Source organism: Neoarius graeffei, chromosome 9 (genome assembly GCF_027579695.1).
Source record: "Neoarius graeffei isolate fNeoGra1 chromosome 9, fNeoGra1.pri, whole genome shotgun sequence".
In the NCBI taxonomy this organism is placed as follows: Eukaryota; Metazoa; Chordata; class Actinopteri; order Siluriformes; family Ariidae; genus Neoarius; species Neoarius graeffei.
Genome location: NC_083577.1, coordinates 36,484,698 through 36,503,114, shown reverse-complemented (window position 1 = coordinate 36,503,114; position 18,417 = coordinate 36,484,698). Strand labels below are relative to the sequence as shown.

Genomic DNA, 18,417 nt, shown 5'->3' with positions numbered 1-18,417 from the left:
TGGCAAAAAATGAACCTCATGGTGCCACCATTAGACTTTTGAATATGGTCAAAAAATGTGACAGGATGTCTTTATTGGCAAAAAGGAACACCCAAACAAAAATGCATCAGATTTTATGAAAGTGAGGGCAACTGATGCACCCTAATAAATAAAAAAAAAAAAAATAATAATAATAATAATATATATATATATATATATATATATATATATATATATATATATATATATATATATCTTGAATCTTCTAGTTTTCAAATATTATATATATATATATTATATATATATATTATATATATTATATATATATATTATATATATAATATATATATATATATATATATATATATATATATATATATATATATATATATATATATCTTGAATCTTCTAGTTTTCAAATATTATATATATATATATATATATATATATATATATATATATCTATATATATATATATATATATATATATATCTTGAATCTTCTAGTTTTCAAATATTATATATATATATATTTGAAAACTAGAAGATTCAAGGTTTCTAGTGGTGTTACTTGAATGTTTCTAGCACAAAAACTCACGGAGCTTCAGATGTGTGTTTGGAACAGTCCAAAAAGTCCCCCCGGGGGGACCGCGACCTCAGAGTGTAAACGGGAAAACTGGATGCCAACAAAGCATTCCCGTGTGTGGGGAGAACATTTTATATCAGGGTCGTGTGAAAGCTCTGTGCACCTGTTATTTCTCCGAACACTTTTTCTAGCTCAAGGCCATTCAGTTATAAAATTATAACTTGTAACTGAAGTTATAGGCCACTGATCCAGATCCAGCCTCGGCGTACTCAAGTTCACATTCAACAACTCTGTAAGTTGACGTAACATGGACAGAACTTTGGTGAAGATAGGAAAGCTTTTAACAGGTTGCATGGCCTGGCACTCAGTACAGTCAACTGGTACATACACAAGCGTGTCACACTTAGCAGCTCTACCGAATTCCCCCCCCCCCCAAAAAAAAAAATTTTAAATTAAATAAAAAACAAACAAAGCATGCCAAATAGCAAACATATGAACATTAAAATGTAGATCTGGACGCGGGCTTTAGACAGGATATATTTGATTCAACCTAATGCTTGGCTCGACTAGCAGCACGTTTGTTATGTACTGATAATATAAACTCGGCTAAACACTTGTGACAGTGATACCAAATAATGAGATACGCATTGCAGTTATGAATACATATTTCTTTCTTTGACACCGCATGCCATGCCCCAGAAACACCACCAAGACATTTATTATGGTGTGACTCTGCTGGGTGCCTGGTGGACAGCAGTGAACCAGCGCTGTCACTTTACATCATTACTACATAGTTAAAATCCAATATCAAACTTGATATATTAAAAGTTGTCTAGTTACATCGGTCACGTCCACATGCTTTGGAGGTCAGAGCATGCAGCTGCAGATAGTAAAGTGCAAGCACACCATTAGGATTAATTAGCATACACCTGTTCCTGATTAGAGCTCAATCACAGCACATACATATAAGGACTCTCAGTAACACACAGACTTGGAGAAGGTCTTATTTTGTCTGCAGACAAAAGTACCCAACTTCATTACTTAAGTCAAAGTACAGATATCACTGGTCAAATGTTACTCTGATACAAGTGAAAGTTGTACAGTCAATTTTTTACTTAAGTTAAAGTACTTGCTTTTAAAAATACTTAAGTATTAAAAGTACATTTTCTGTCAACGCACAGTTGTATTATTGCCACAACGCTTATAATACCTAATGCTGTTATCAAAGAAATGTGAATTCACAAAATGAACGCATGCTGTGCCATCATGGTGGTTTAACATTAAGCGAGCTAGTCAGTGAAACTCCACCTGACATGCTACCAAACTCTCTTCAAACTCAAAATCATACTGGGTAGCTAATGCTACTAGAAAAGAAAGATTTCTACATTGTTTATTTGGCAAGATTATGCTAAAACATATTTCTGAAAGGACTTCAGATACATTAACGTTATTCATCTTAGCCTACCTCAGTTTTTACATGCTAACTAACAGTGTACACGTTAACTAGCCATGTGTTAACATTATGGCAACTTGGCAGGCAAGTCCATAGGAAGTCATTTGACTAACCAGACTGCATGGCTATTGCAACATTATCGCTAGCTCTAAAAGCACAGACAACTTCGTTGCAAGCTTTCTCTTGGAATAAAACATTTATCTACCTCAATATGCTTCCGCAGTTGGATGGCGAGTTTTTGTAGGCTGTGATGTGGTTCGTTTACAGCAAACGAAGCAAACATTTAAAACAAAATTAATCTTTATTCCTTTCAGTAAACTGAAACAGGAGTTCTAGCTATAGCCATGGGTGTATGCATTCCCCAGAAGAACCGCCTCTTTCCATTCTGCCATCAACTGATCGTGTTCAAATAATGCTGCTGAGAAACTGAACTTGATTTTATACAGTCTATGGACATGACATGACCCTAGTGATTACTGATAGACTGTCTCAGTGTCACCTGTGGGAAAAAAAAAAAAATCACGTTCTAGAAAAGGAAAGAAAAAAAATCCACTTTCCAAAGCTGCTTCATAGTAACAAGTAACGAGGACCTTGATAGAAATGTAGTGGAGTAAAAAGTATGATATTTGCCTTTCAAATATAGTGAAGTTAAAGTTATAAGTTTTTAAAAAATAAAGTACAGTACAGATACTCAAAAATGTACTCAAGTAAATGTACTTCATTATTCTCCACCTCTTTCTCTGTGCCCCACTCAACCACTGCCTGTTTTTCAACTCTGCCGTTACCTACGTTTTGGATATGCTTGCTAGCATGCTTTCAATAAAACTCTTCTTGCACTTATAGGACAGAAACCAATCAATGGTACAACAAGTTAGTCAACTAATAAAACTTTTAACTAGTTTTATATGAAACTATATCGTGAATATTTTCTGTAAAATGTGTTCGTAAATAATCCCATATTATTTTTGAAAAAGCAAATTAAAAACAAGTGCTGATAAAAACCCATCTATATTATGGAAATAAAGATGCAAATTTTGTTGTTTGGTGCTCAAGTGTTTGAAACATGTTGCCTTGCACTTACGATCGGAGATTCCCTGTGGTGGTACACGTTCATACAATGGTGCTTGAAAGTTTGTGAACCCTTTAGAATTTTCTATATTTCTGCATAAATATGACTTAAAACATCATCAGATTTTCACACAAGTCCTAAAAGTAGATAAAGAGAGCCCAGTTAAAAACAAATGAGACAAAAAATATTATACTTGGTCATTTATTTATTGAGGAAAATGATACAATATTACATATCTGTGCATGGCAAAAATGTGAACCTCTAGGATTAGCAGTTAATTTGAAGGTGAAATTAGAGTCAGGTGTTTTCAATCAATGGGATGACAATCAGGTGTGAGTGGGCACCCTGTTTTATTTAAAGAAAAGGGATCCATCAAAGTTTGATCTTCACAATACATGTTTGTGGAAGTGTATCATGGCACAAACAAAGGAGATTTCTGAGGACCTCAGAAAAAGCGTTGTTAACGGTCATCAGGCTGGAAAAGATTACAAAACCATCTCTAAAGAGTTTGGACTCCACCAATCCACAGTCAGACAGATTGTGTACAAATGGAGGAAATTCAAAACCATTGTTACCCTCCCCAGAAGTGGTCGACCAACAAAGATCACTCCAAGAGCAAGGCGTGTAATAGTCGGCGAAGGTCACAAAGGACCCCAGGGTAACTTCTAAGCAACTGAAGGCCTCTCTCACATTGGCTAATGTTAATGTTCATGAGTCCACCATCAAGAGAACACTGAACAACAATGGTGTACATGGCAGGGTTGCAAGGAGAAAGCCACTGCTCTCCAAAAAGAACATTGCTGCTCATCTGCAGTTTGCTAAAGATTACATGGACAACCCAGAAGGCTATTGGAAAAATGTTTTGTGGATGGATAAGACCAAAATAGAACTTTTTGGTTTAAATGAGAAGTGTTATGTTTGGAGAAAGGTAAGAACCTTATCCCATCTGTGAAACATGGTGGTCGTAGTATCATGGTTTGAGCCTGTTTTGCTGCATCTGGGCCAGGACGGCTTGCCATCATTGATTGAACAGTGAATTCTGAATTATACCAGCGAATTCTACAGGAAAATGTCAGGACATCTGTCCATGAACTGAATCTCAAGAGGAGGTGGGTAATGCAGCAAGATAACGACCCTAAGCACACAAGTCGTTCTACCAAAGAATGGTTAAAGAAGAATAAAGGTTTTGGAATGGCCAAGTCAAAGTCCTGACCTTAATCCATTCGAAATGTTGTGGAAGGACCTGAAGCGAGCAGTTCATGTGAGGAAACCCACCAACATCCCAGAGTTGAAGCTGTTCTGTACAGAGGAACGGGCTAAAATTCCTCCAATCCGGTGTGCAGGACTGATCAACAGTTACCGGAAACATTTAGTTGCAGTTATTGCTGCACAAGGGGGTCACACCAGATACTGAAAGCAAAGGTTCACATACTTTTGCCACTCACAAATACGTAATATTGGATCATTTTCCTCAATAAATAAATGACCAAGTATTACATTTTTGTCTCATTTGTTTAATTGGGTTCTCTTTATCTACTTTTAGGACTTGCATGAAAATCTGATGATGTTTTAGGTCATATTTATGCAGAAATATAGAAAATTCTAAAGGGTTCACAAACTTTCAAGCACCACTGTACATACGTACGGATGTCAAACAGTCAAAGGCATTACCATATTTTCTTAAATACTGGGCTCTGCTCTGCGCACACGAGGAGCTCTGCTACAAAACATTGGTTCTTTTAAACTTTTAATTAAGGTGTGGTAACACCCACTGAAACATTCGGACATCTGAAAATAACAAGCATGCCAGAGGAAACATCACTCTTTCATGGTGCTCTTTGCCAGTGGCAGGCCAATATATTACTGATTATGTTTCTTCCTTGTGGAGCTGAACAGCCTGTTCGGACATCTTAGACACTGCATGTATAAAGAGGACCAAATTTTTATGGATAGATTTATGAACAGCATTTAAAGAAATCTCTTTTTGCAAAAGGTGAATACTTGGTCAGCTTACCATTCAAACAATTTCCATTTTTCTCCACAGAAGGCGGCATAGAATTAACCAAAACATTGGCATGATTTTATTAATTTGACAAATTAAAAGAATTAATTAAAAGTTTGATTAAATAGCCTCCGAGTTCAGTTCACCACCACTGAATGCAAGGCATACTTACTGCAAAAGAATGCAGTTCTCCCACTGTCTTTTGTAACGTGATTGTGGCAGCGGAGGCATGGCCTCGCATCAGTTTGTGAATGGAGAGCGGGGTCAGGGAAGGTGAGTGGCAAAGTCAATGCACCTGTTGTCGAATAATATGGTGTGTGTGTCTAAACAGACATTAAAAATAAAATGTGTGTGAACGTTAATCTCTCGCCTGCCATGCTTCTGTACTCCACCCACATCACGGACATATTACACTGATCATTAAAAGAGGCAGAGAGACCAATTTCAGATCAGCATCTTGCATGGGCTCCTATGGACAGGCCTTACAGGACTCCAGTACATGAAAAATATCAACCACACTTGGGGAATGTCAACCGATGGAGGCACCTCATCCCTGTTAGAAAAGTCATGACAGGTTTAGGAAACTTCAGAAATCCCTATGCTATAAAACAGTGTTGTGACATGCTGCAACTGTCACCACATAGCCACTCCTGGGTTTGTTTCTGGAGTTGCAGTCTTTAAAGCAGATATGCAGAACCTCATCTCATCTCATTATCTGTAGCCGCTTTATCCTGTTCTACAGGGTCGCAGGCAAGCCGGAGCCCATCCCAGCTGACTACGGGCGAAAGGCGGGGTACACCCTGGACAAGTCGCCAGGTCATCGCAGGGCTGACACATAGACACAGACAACCATTCACACTCACATTCACACCTACGGTCAATTTAGAGTCACCAGTTAACCTCACCTGCATGTCTTTGGACTGTGGGGGAAACCGGAGCACCCGGAGGAAACCCACGCGGACACGGGGAGAACATGCAAACTCCACACAGAAAGGCCCTCGCCGGCCCCGGGGCTCGAACCCAGGACCTTCTTGCTGTGAGGCGACAGCGCTAACCACTACACCACCGTGCCGCCCTGCAGAACCTTTATTTTTAAATAAATTTCTGAGTGGATAGTATCTCCATCCTTGACTCTTGTATGCTGCATAAATGGGAATAAAAAAAAAATATATATATTTTTGGAGAGTTAAAATCGACCGCAAAGTTGGCATTCGAGTTGCCCCGCTGAGCCAGCCAGCCCTGAGTGCGTGACGTCACAGCGGTAACTGGTTTTAAGGCCGAGGCCTTTGACAGCTATAGACCAAAGTCATATAAATAAAAATTTATGGTGAAAGTAAGAAACACCGTTACCGACTTGCTCAACTAAGACTGATTTAACTTCATTGATCGTGGGTTGACTCTCATTAAAACAGGATGGGTGTTATAACTTATGCAACATGTACATGCATGCATTTTCACTGATAAAACATAAAAGGCTAATTAAATAAATCAGATGAACTGAGACAATTACATTCTGAAGCAAATTAAATAAATCTTATACCGGTAACTTAAACAGACAATACAAGTTACATGTACTAATCTAAATGCAGGTAAACAACGTGTTGTTTTGTATCCAAATGAGATTCGGAGCTTACCTGTCTGTGTTCTCGCTTCTTGAAGGCTGATCTTGTGACCGATTGTTTTGAAACAATCTGACTTTCAATTGTATGTTCAGTTCTCCGTTCATTCACTTCTTCCACATAAGGGCAAGATGGCAGCAATGTTCAGTTTAGAAATAGGATGGCTGGTCCATTCATTCTCTATTTTGTCCATACTGTGTACTCCGCCATTACTGCTCAGCTCAGGCAATTACTAAAACCTGGGACAGGACGTCACCGGTTTTAACAACAACCGCGGGGAGGTCACTGCCCAAGCGATAAGTCACGTCCAGTTCCATCCCAGGTTTTAGCAACAACCCTCGGCTTATTCTGGGAGGACTGGCGCAACTGAACTTTGCTTTTTAAAAAAAATAAAATAAAATAAAACAAAATACTTTCCTTTTCTTGTAGTTTTCCTTTAATTGTTGATACTGCACCCTCTTTCAATACGGGCTTATAGCCAACGCTCCTCAACAGATCAGAGGTTTTGTACGAGTCTTCAGTAAAATATGCAGAGCAGAGGAGAGACCACTTCATTGGCGCCCAATGTGCCTGTGAACTTCTCGCAAAACGCGTCCAAATCTTCGCAGTTTGAACATTCGTGGACCATGAATGCAACGCAAATCCACCTTCTGTCGTGTTGCTGGGGGGTGCAGCAACACATCTACGTGGCATGGCAATAAATTAACTCAGAATGGAGGATCGAAGTTGCAGTTAGCTCTGTATTTTAGTATAGCGGAAATGGCGATGAGACCGATAGACTTCCTGCTGTGACGTTACGGACGTCAAGGTCATTCATTCAGACCGCTACCTATATGAATCACTTTAATCATGAAAATTACCATATTAGATTTATTGTTAACGCTTAAAACTATTCCTGTGCCATTCTTGAGGTCTCAAAGCATTTATAAATAAAAGTGAGGCTATGGCTCTGCGTATATGCTTTAATATCTCATTTTATAAAAAAATGAAACCCCCAGACACAGATGTGGAGCAACAGATCTTCAAGCACGTTTCCACACAGACAGTATGAAGCTTAAACTGCCCAAGCATTCATTTGCTACATAGCTCACTATAAGTTTTGTTGTTAGTTCTATCCATGTGTGGAATGTTGGCATTATATTTTCACTGTGTATGTATAACTTGGCTCGGGATATGGGTCAAAGTGACTGAATTATGAGGTGTTAATAGCACAAAATACAATTGTTGTAAAGGAACTTCCCCTGAAACCATTTTGCAAAAGTTCTTGTTCTGAATGTTCACCTTCATTGAATGTTGCAAGGTCAAGTTATTGTTGAACAAAACTGTGTGATTTGATCAGGGTGAAAAAAAAAATTCTGGGTTTACAAATTCACTGATTATTATACAAGTGCAAAAAACACTTGATAGAGACTGTGACTAAAGTCATAGTAATTTGTGCTACTGTAGCTGTTACAAACCAGGACGTCTGGTCACTGTACCCTATAGATCCAGAACAATAAGAGATAGAGTATGATGCTTAGTTAGGAAAAGTTGGACCCTGCTGCCATGAATAAAATTTAAAAAATGTATTTTTTTCAATCATGAAAATTGACAGAGTTATGGTATAAACAGAGGTGGACAGTAACAAAGTATATTTACTTGAGTACTGTACTTAAGTACACTTTGAGTAACTGTACTTGGAGCTTTTTTTTGGAAACTTATGACTAACTTCACTACATTTGAAAGACAAACAAACATCGTACTTTTCACTCCACTACATTTCTATCAAGGTCCTTGTTACTCGTTACTATGAAGTAGCTTTGAAAGGGGATGGGTTTTTTTTCTAAAACGTGATTGGTTTTTTTCACAGGTGACATTGAGACAGCCTGTCAGTAATCACTAGGGTCACATCACGTCCATAGTCTGGATAAAATCAAGTTCAGTGATTTCTCCGCAGCATTATTTAACATGATCAGTTGATGGCAGAATGGAAGGAGGCAGTTCTTCTGGGGAATGAACACCCATGGTCATACCTAGAACCCCTGTTTCAGTTTACTGAAAGGAATAAACTGAATGATGAGAGAGCGGGCTGAGAGGCTGCGCGAGAGCGAGGCTGCGCGAGAGCGGGCTGAGAGGCTGTGCGGGAGCAGGCCGAGAGCTACCTGTGGGCTGCATAACAAACGCAATGCCCCCGAAGAGAGCGCCTACAGTCGAGGAGATTGAGGACATCAGAAAATCCCTCGACTTTCTGGGTAAGGAAATCTCTGCTGTCAGGATGCAGCAGAAGACCATCCTGGACCTGGTGGAAGAGGTCAAAGTTCTGCGGCTGCAGAACACGGAGAAGGCAAAGAGGATCACCTTTCTCGAGAACCGAGTGAAGGATCTGGAGCAATACATTCGGATAAATAACATCATTGTGACCGGACTGCAGATTAAACCCCGGTCATATGCTGGAGCAGTGGCGAGAGGAGACGGAGAGGAGCAGAACGAGGAGGATGCTAACTCTGTGGAGCAACAGGTGTTAGCATTCCTGCACTCCAAAGGGATAGAGGTAAAAAGTTCAAACATCGAAGCATGTCACCCTCTCCCACAGAGAAGCAACACAGACAAACCGGCTATAATAATAAGATTTGCCAACAGAAAGTATAAAATGCAATTGTTAAAGCAAGTTAAAGGCTCGGACATTTTTCTAAATGAGCACTTAACTAAAAAAAAAAAAATGCAGACATTGCAAGAAAGGCGAGACTCCTGAGGAAACAGGGGAAAATCCAAAACGCTTGGACACAAAACTGCAAAATATTCATAAAGCTGAAAGGATCTCCAGAAGAGGCCAAGATCCTGGTCATCCGAGATATTGGGGAACTGGACAAATTCTGAGGGAGCCGATCAAAGCAACTTACAATCATGACACAAGGACGGGACACTGGACACAAGAACTGGACACTTCCCTTTATACTGAGCATAAAACACAAGATATGGAAAATAATATTGATCCGGAAAATAATCTTTTCAGCAACATCAATATCAACTGCCGGTATTACACTGAAAATCAATACAATGCAATGATCAGAGAAGGAAATAAGATATCAATTATTCATTTCAATACCAGAAGTCTGTATGCCAATTTCCATAAAATGAAGGAATATCTCAGTCAGTTCAATACTCCATTCAATATAATAGCCATATCAGAAACTTGGATCAATGATGAGTTGGGAATAGATTTTGAGCTAAACAGGTATGAACTTAATTATATCAACAGAAAGAATAAAAGAGGAGGGGGAGTGGCAATATATGTTGATAATAGTTTGGAATATAAAATTAATAATAAAATGACGGTAGCTGTTGATTGGATGGAGTGTATTACAGTAGAAATATGTTGTCAAAAAATGAATATAACGGTGAGTTGTATATACAGATCTCCTGGATCAAGCATAGAAGTTTTTATAGACTGGATGGAAAGTATGTTTATAAAATCAACACAGAAGGTCATGTACATCTGTGGTGATTTTAACATCGACCTCTTAAATCATAAGAAACATAAAATGACAAGAGTTCATTAACTCAAATGTTCAGTATGGGACTGTATCCAACTATTACCAGACCAAGCAGGATCACTTCTCACAGCACCACTTTAATTGATAATATATTTACTAATATCCTGGAAAATAATATAGAGTGGACTACTATTAACAGACATCAGTGACCACCTACCTATTTTTAATGTATATTACAGCAAGAATGAATTAATGTATATTATAGCAAGAAAAAGGATACTAAAAATTATAAATATATAAGAGTGAAAACTGAAGAAACCATGATTGCACTAAAAAATGACTTAATGATACAGGACTGGAATGTAGTTTATAAAGAAAAAGAAGATGTTGATAAAGCATATGAGGAAGTTTTAATAATATTCAATGAGCTATATAATAAAAATTGTCCTATAAAGAAATACAGTAATATACATAAATATACAAATAGTTCGTGGGTCACCAAGGGGCTACAAAATGCCTGCAAAAAGAAAAATATATTATACAGACAATTCTTAAAGCATTGAACTATAGAGGCAGAGGAAAAATATAAAAAATATAAAAATAAATTAACTAATATTATGAGGATATGTAGGAAAGACTATTATAATAAATTAGTGGAGAAAAATAAAAACAATATTAAAGGTATATGGACTGTACTAAATGGTATTGTGAGAAATGGATCCAAAACTACAAATTACCCGGAGTACTACACTGAAAATGACAAGACAATAAATAATATGGAGGATGTGGTGAATGGTTTTAACCAATTCTTTATAAATGTGGGACCAGATTTAGCGGCAAAAATAAAGGAACCCGAGACAACACAATGTGGGAACATAGAAGATATGGGGGAAAGAAATCCAAGTACAATTTTTCTAACTGCAACTGATGAAGAAATTATGCAAATTGTAAGAAAATGTAAAAACAAAACCTCTGCAGACTGGAATGATATAGACATATTGACAGTAAAGACAGTTATTGAGGGAATTGTGAAACCACTCACCCACATCTGCAATTTATCTTTTCAATCAGGTACATTTCCAAACAAAATGAAAATTGCAAAAGTGATACTATTGTTTAAAACCGGAGATAGACACCATTTCACAAACTACAGGCCTGTTTCTTTACTCCCCCAATTCTCCAAAATACTCGAAAAACTTTTTTCAGATAGACTGGACAAATTCATTGAAAAACACAACCTCCTTACGGACAGTCAATATGGATTCAGAACGGACAGATCAACATCAATGGCACTAATGGAACTAATAGAGGAAATCACAAACTGTATAGACAATAAAATAAATAGCAATTGGAGTATTTGTGGACCTAAAAAAAAGCATTCGATACCATTGATCACAGTATATTATTAAGTAAACTAGAAAAGTGTGGTGTTAGGCTGCTGGGCCATAGAAGGTTCACGCTGCACGCTGCATGCTGCACGCTACACGTTCACGTGAAGAACCGGACCCTGGGCCATTAAACTTCATGCTTGGATGTTCACGTGTTGCGTCTGTTCTACTTTGACCGAGTAACCAACAATATGGACTCTTCGGATGACGACGATTGCCTCATTCTGCTTTTACTGAGACAGAGGAAGAGAAAAAGGAACAGAATTTGGAGCCGAGAACACTTCCTTCTGAGAGAAACCCGTGGTGAATTTCACCGAACATTCTATAATCTGCTTGACAATCCCGATGAAGAACTATTTTTCAATTATACCATTCAATTATATTTTTTTCTGAAGTTTTCCCCTGAAAGCATAGCGTTATCTCCCTAGACCCGTTCTGATTGGCTGGCGCGGCGGTGACCGCATGCATTGACTGGAATTTCCATCTTCACGCCTAGAAAAAAGTGTGCATGTTCATTTCACGCTTCACGCGTGAAGTGTGCAGCGTGCAGCGTGCAACGTGAACGCCGTTCTATGGCCCAGAGCAAGTCATGCTACGTTTGTCCACTTTTCTTTACACGCGTGTAGCGTGTAGTGTGCAGCATGCAGCGTGCAGCGTGAACCTTCTATGGCCCAGCAGCCTTAGGGGAGTTGGGTGGAGCTGGCTGTCGAGCTATCTAAGAAACAGGCAACAGTTTGTGAAGATAGGTGACCATAAATCTGATTTCATGAACATTACATGCGGGGTACCACAGGGGTCAATATTAGGTCCAAAATTATTCATATATCAATGACATATGTAGAGTTTCGCAAGTACTGAAATTTGTTTTGTTTGCAGACGACACCAATGTTTTCTGTTCCGGTGAGAATTTGCAGCAGACTTTGGAGACGATCACAACTGAAATAAACAAACTATGGTTTGACAAAAATAATTTATCATTAAATCTAAGCAAAACAAAGATCATGTTGTTTGGGAAACACAAAATAGATTGTAATGTAGAATTGATAATCGACAATACTAAGATAGAAATGGTACAGGAAATTAAATTTCTTGGTGTGATTTTGGATCATAAAGTCTGCTGGAAACCTCATGTAGGATACATACGAGCAAAACTGGCAAAGTGCTCGGCAATTCTGTGGAAAACAAAACATTCTTGATTGCAAATCGTTGCGTACTCTATATTACTCGTTATTTTTGCCATATCTGACTTACTGTGTCGAAGTCTGGGGAAACACCTACAAAACCACTCTGCAGCCGATATGTACAATACAGAAAAGAGCAATAAGGACAATAAACAAAACAGGATACAGATCACACAAACTCACTATTCATAAAATCACACATGTTGAAATTTATGGATCTGGTCAAATTCAGAACAGCACAAATGTACAAAGCGAGAAATAATCTATTGCCGAAAAATATACAAGGAATGTTTAGTGAGAGAGAGGGGGGATATAATCTAAGGGGAGACCTAAATTTTAAAAACCAAAGGTTTGAACAAATATGAAAAGCATGTGCATATTGAGCTGTGGGGTGACTTTATGGAACAGACTGGAGACAGAAATAAAACAAAGTGCAAATATAAATCTGTTTAAAAAAAAAAGGTACAACAAAATATTTTTAAACATATGGAGGAGGAAGTATGTTAACGGAGGATGATGAGGGATAAATCTATAAATAGAATAGGGTTGATTGTTATATGAGAACTAACTTAGTATATGGTATATATATTTATGGGGATAGTTTATATATTTATATTTACAGGGATAGGTATGTAGTAGATATTTATTTTGTAATTATATTTATATAGATATTTATGAAGTGTATATATGGTATGTAGTATATATTTATATAGATATTTATGAAGTGTATATATGGTATATATTTTTATAGGTGTATTAATGTAGTTTGGATTTCGGGGTAGTTAAAAAGGGGTGGGAAATTTAAAAAAAGTATTGTACTTCTTCCCACTCCTTTTTCGAACAATGTGCGGTGTTTTGTAATGTCTTGGCTCTTAATGTTATTTTTTTTTATTTCTCATTTTCTCTCTTTTGTATGTACAAATAGTTACATACATTTTTATATATGTTCAAAAATAAATAAATAAAATAAATACATTAATTCATTCCATTCATCAAGAGTAGTTTCGTTTTAAACGTTTGCCGAAAACTCGCCATTCAACCTGCAGAAGGATATTGAAGTCTGTAAACGTTTTATTGCAAGAGAAAGCTTGCAACGAAGTTGTCTGTGCTTTTAGAGCTAGCAATAACATTGCAATAGCTATGCAGTCTGGTTAGTCAAATGACTTTCTATGGATTTGCCCGCCAAGCTGCCATAGCCTTGTCCATGGCTAATGTTTACACATAGCTAGTTAACTTGGACACTGTTAGTTAGCATGTAAAAATGGAGTTACGCGAACTTATCTGAAGTCCTTTCAGAAATATGTTTTAACAATCTTGCCAAATAAAAAACGTAGAAATCTCTCTTTTCTAGTAGTGTTAGCTACCCAATACGATTTTGAGTTTGAAAAGAGTAGCTCTTTTCACCGACTAGCTAGCTTAATGTTAAACCACCATAATGGCACAGCATGCGTTCATTTTGTAAATTCACATTTCTGTCTTTGGTAAAAGCATTAGGTTTTGTAAGTGTCGTGGCAATAATACAACGATGAGTTGACAGAAAATGTACTTTTAATACTTAAGTATTTTTAAAAGCAAGTACTACAGTACTTTAACTTAAGTAAAAAATTGACTGGACAACTTTCACTTGTATCGGAGTAACATTTAACCAGCGGGATTTGTACTTTGACTTAAGTAATGAAGTTGGGGACTTTGTCCACCTCTGGTTGTAAATGACTGACTGACTGAATGAATGAATGAATGAATGAATGAATGAATGAATGAATGAGTCCTGTTTTTCAGGATATCATTCCAGTTCAGTGATCTGGATCACCACCATAAGTCATAGCAATGTAATTCAGCCCAGAGGTATCCTTCATGTGAAATTTGGTGAGGATTGGTTGAAAACTGAGGGAGCATCCTAAAATAGCATCCTAAAAAAAAAAAGTGTTATAATAATAATAATAATAAAGTACAAAGCTCCTGAGAGTAACAATTTGTACCAGTGCTGCTCGCGCAAATTAAATATACTGAAATAAATATTGCAGAAGAGGCTGCTCTCCTTATTACAGGTGACTGTAATGTATTTGTATCTCTGGAATAAAATATGTTTTAGAGAGCTGTAAGGAGGGATTTAGGAATATATGTGAGCCTTAAAAAAAGACTAAAATCCTTTTTTTTTTAAATAACTGGTCACAGCTATTTGCTGGAATGCAAATGCTGACAATATAGTGATTTCATATACATTGTACATTTTCAAAAATGTGTTTTATTATTTTTAAGCTTTGTTAAAATAAGTATTTGCCAGTCTCTTTATCGGTAATATACTGTATACAGTATAAAATTTGATGAATCTAATATCAACACGTTTCAACAACGTTGGGACACACTGAAAAAAATTAATCTGAAGTAAATTTAACAATTAGAATTTGTGATATTAACAAAAATTCAAGTTTGTATGTTTACACAAATATATATCTAGTTTTGAATCAATTTGTGTTTGTTAGAAACAAAATTATTTTTCTCAACAAGAATAATTAAGTAATGCAAGTCAATCTTCTTACGTTCACAATCTCAACAAAACAAACCTGGTTATCTTTACTCTTTTCCATTCAACACCCAACACTATGAGGTACTGTATATGCACCCCAAGTGCATTGTGGGAACATTTTGCAGCAAGAAGTCTGGTCCAAACCAGTCTGAACCAGGTCTGAGCTGAGCGCCTTCGACACTTAATATTAAATTATTTTTTTGCTTATTGTTGAAAACCAGAATTAATCAGACGTTTATCGTGTTAACTGAAGTTACTGTAGTGTGTTAAGAGCCTTGTAAAGAAATTAAGTTAGACGACTTATAAGCTAACAAATTCTAGCGCCAGATCTGTAACTTTAGCTAGACCCTACCAAACCTTTGGGTCAGCCTGTGGCTAGCGTCAGTCAAAAAACATTACTGCTGGCATTTTTTTTCACGGTGTATCCTGCCCCATTTTAAGTAGAGACGGTCACCTTGCCAAGGCCTTAATGCTTAATGTTATTTGAATGGTAGGTATAAATAAAGTTGATAATTTAAGTGGCCTGCTCGACCGCTATCGTTGAACGGCTGGCCTGGTCCTCACAATTATAGCTGATTCTGTGCAAAAAAAAAAAACCTGCATATGTACCGCAAGCTTAATGCCATCCACACAGCTTCTTTACTTAACCGACAACACAGAGTTATAAGGAATCACAGCAGGATTAAAATCAAATGTCCCATTTTTACTTCACTGTACATATTTGTGTTGTGGCGATTATGCATGTGTGCTGTAGTGTTGTAGTTGTGTGCGTATGTGCCTGTCATTCTGCTTCCAGCTGCAGCCACTATCTAGCTCCACGAGCGAAAAGAGAGGCCAATTGCATAAGCCCTCTCTCCTGATGGTTTTACAGCTACGACACCAAGACTCTCACAGTGCCTCCTAGTTGGCACGCCATGGGTAACGCTGAACGATGAGGGATCTCGGAGCAGGCTGAGCCCCAGAGGTGCAATGTGCAGGCCCACCAGTGTGTGGACACGCCCTGGCACTCACCAATCAGTCCCCCTGCTGCCTTGTAGGGCTTACTATTCAAGGCAAAGGCTAGGAGAAGGCGACTCCGAAAATCAAACCCACCTGCTGCCTTGTAGGTCATGTCTCTTTAGACAAAGGCTAAGGGAGTAAACCCTGAAATCAAATCAGGAGGGAGGGACCCGAAGGCAGATGTTGGAGCAGCTCGACCCTTCATCTGGCATCCCCTGCAGCGACACCAACTTTCCAGACGTATTGATCCGTCTCTCCTCTGGATGCTGTTGGTGAAGCCGAGAGACAGGAAGTGGGAACTGGGCAATACACTTTCACTACGGACAATGCCGAGGCACAGCAGTTCAAGAGGTGGCAGATAAATTCTGACTCTTCAAACTTGTCGCTAAAATCAACAGCCATGGGCTCCTCTAAGCAACTCCCTTGCATTCTGAATAATAAAATAACTGATGCTCACAAAGCAGGAGAAGGCTACAAGAATGTAGTAAAATGTTTTCAGGTAGCTGTTTCCTCAGATTGTAAATGTTAAGAAATGGCAGTTAACAGAAACAGTGGAGATCAAGGTGAGGTCTGGAAGATGAAGAAAACTTTCTGAAAGAACTGCTTGTTGGATTGCTAGAAATACAAATAAAAACCCCTGTTTGACTGCAAAAGATCTTCAGAAAGATTTAGCAGACCCTGGAGTGGTGATGCACTGTTCTACTATGCAGCGACACCTGAACAAATATGACCTTCATGGGAGAGTCATCAGAAGAAAATCTTTCCTGCGTCCTAGCCACAAAATTCAGCATCTGAAGTTTGCAAATTAACATCTAAATAAGCCTGATGCATTTTGGAAACAAGTCCTGTGGACTGATGAAATCAAGATAGAACTTTTTGGCCACAATGTGCAAAGGTATGTTTGGAGAAAAAAGGTGCCAAATTCCAGGAAAAGAACACCTCTCCAACTCTGAAGCATGGGTGTGGATCGATCATGCTTTGGGGTTGTGTTGCAGCCAGTGGCACAGGGCACATTTCACTGGTCGAGGGAAGCATGGATTCAAATAAATACCAGCAAGTTCTGGAAGCAAAGATCACACCATCTGTAAAAAAGTTGAAGTTAAAAAGAGGATGGGTCCTACAATAAGACGATGATCCAAAACACACCTCAAAATCTACAATGGAATCCCTCAAGAGGCACAAGCTGAAGGTTTTGCCCTGGCCCTCACAGTCCCCTGACCTAAACATCATTGAAAATCTGTGGATAGATCTCAAAAGAGCAGTGCATGCAAGACAGCCCAAGAAACTTGTAGAACTGGAAGCCTTTTGCAAGGACGAATGTGTGAAAATCCCCCAGGTAAGAACTGAAAGATTATTAGCTGGCTACAAATAGTGTTTACAAGCTGTGATGCTTGTCAAAGGGGGTGTTACTAGGTACTAACCATGCAGGGTGCCCAAACTTTTGCTTCGGGCCCTTTTCCTTTTTTTTTGTCATTTTGAAAATGTAAAAGATGAAAATAAAAAAAAATTGTTTTTGCTTAAAATATAGAGGGAATGAGTCATCTTTAACTTTATGCCTTTTGGAGATCATTTCATCTTGAACTTACTTAATGGTTCACAGTAACAGCAATTTTGAACAGGGGTGCCCAAACTTTTGCATACCACTGTATATATACACAGTGGTGCTTGAAAGTTTGTGAACCCTTTAGAATTTTCTATATTTCTGCATAAATATGACGTAAAACATCAGATTTTCACACAAGTCCCAAAAGTAGTAAAACCGGAGCTTCTTTATTTTATTTTATTTCTTTTTCTATTTTTTTCCTCTGTGTTTGTGCAGTTTGATGTTTGAGTGTTTTGTCCGACGGTTGTGGTGTAGCTCCGGACATAGTTTGGGTGTCGGTTCCCTCCAGGCCTTGGTTCGCTGTGCGTGATGCCTGCGCTCCCAGCTGTGGACTGCAGTGAGCTCGTTGCTCATTTTACATCGTGGTTGTCCAGCGCTCTGTGCTTTAACGCTTGGTGTGATGTTCCGAGCGATGTTGCTTGGTGGTGTCGCGGCGGCTGTGCAGGCGGTTTGGGACACACCAGCGCTCTGCGTGGCGGAGCTTCTCTGCTCGTTTTGTGGATCCATGGCGTGGTATATATATATTTTCCCTTTGTTTA

General features: G+C 38.2%; 1 protein-coding gene across 1 annotated transcript in view; it reads right to left on the bottom strand.

The window, feature by feature from the left end:
* LOC132891628 (uncharacterized) overlaps window positions 1–18,417 on the bottom strand; it is a 46,743-nt gene that overhangs the window by 16,163 nt on the left and 12,163 nt on the right. The window lies entirely within an intron of this gene.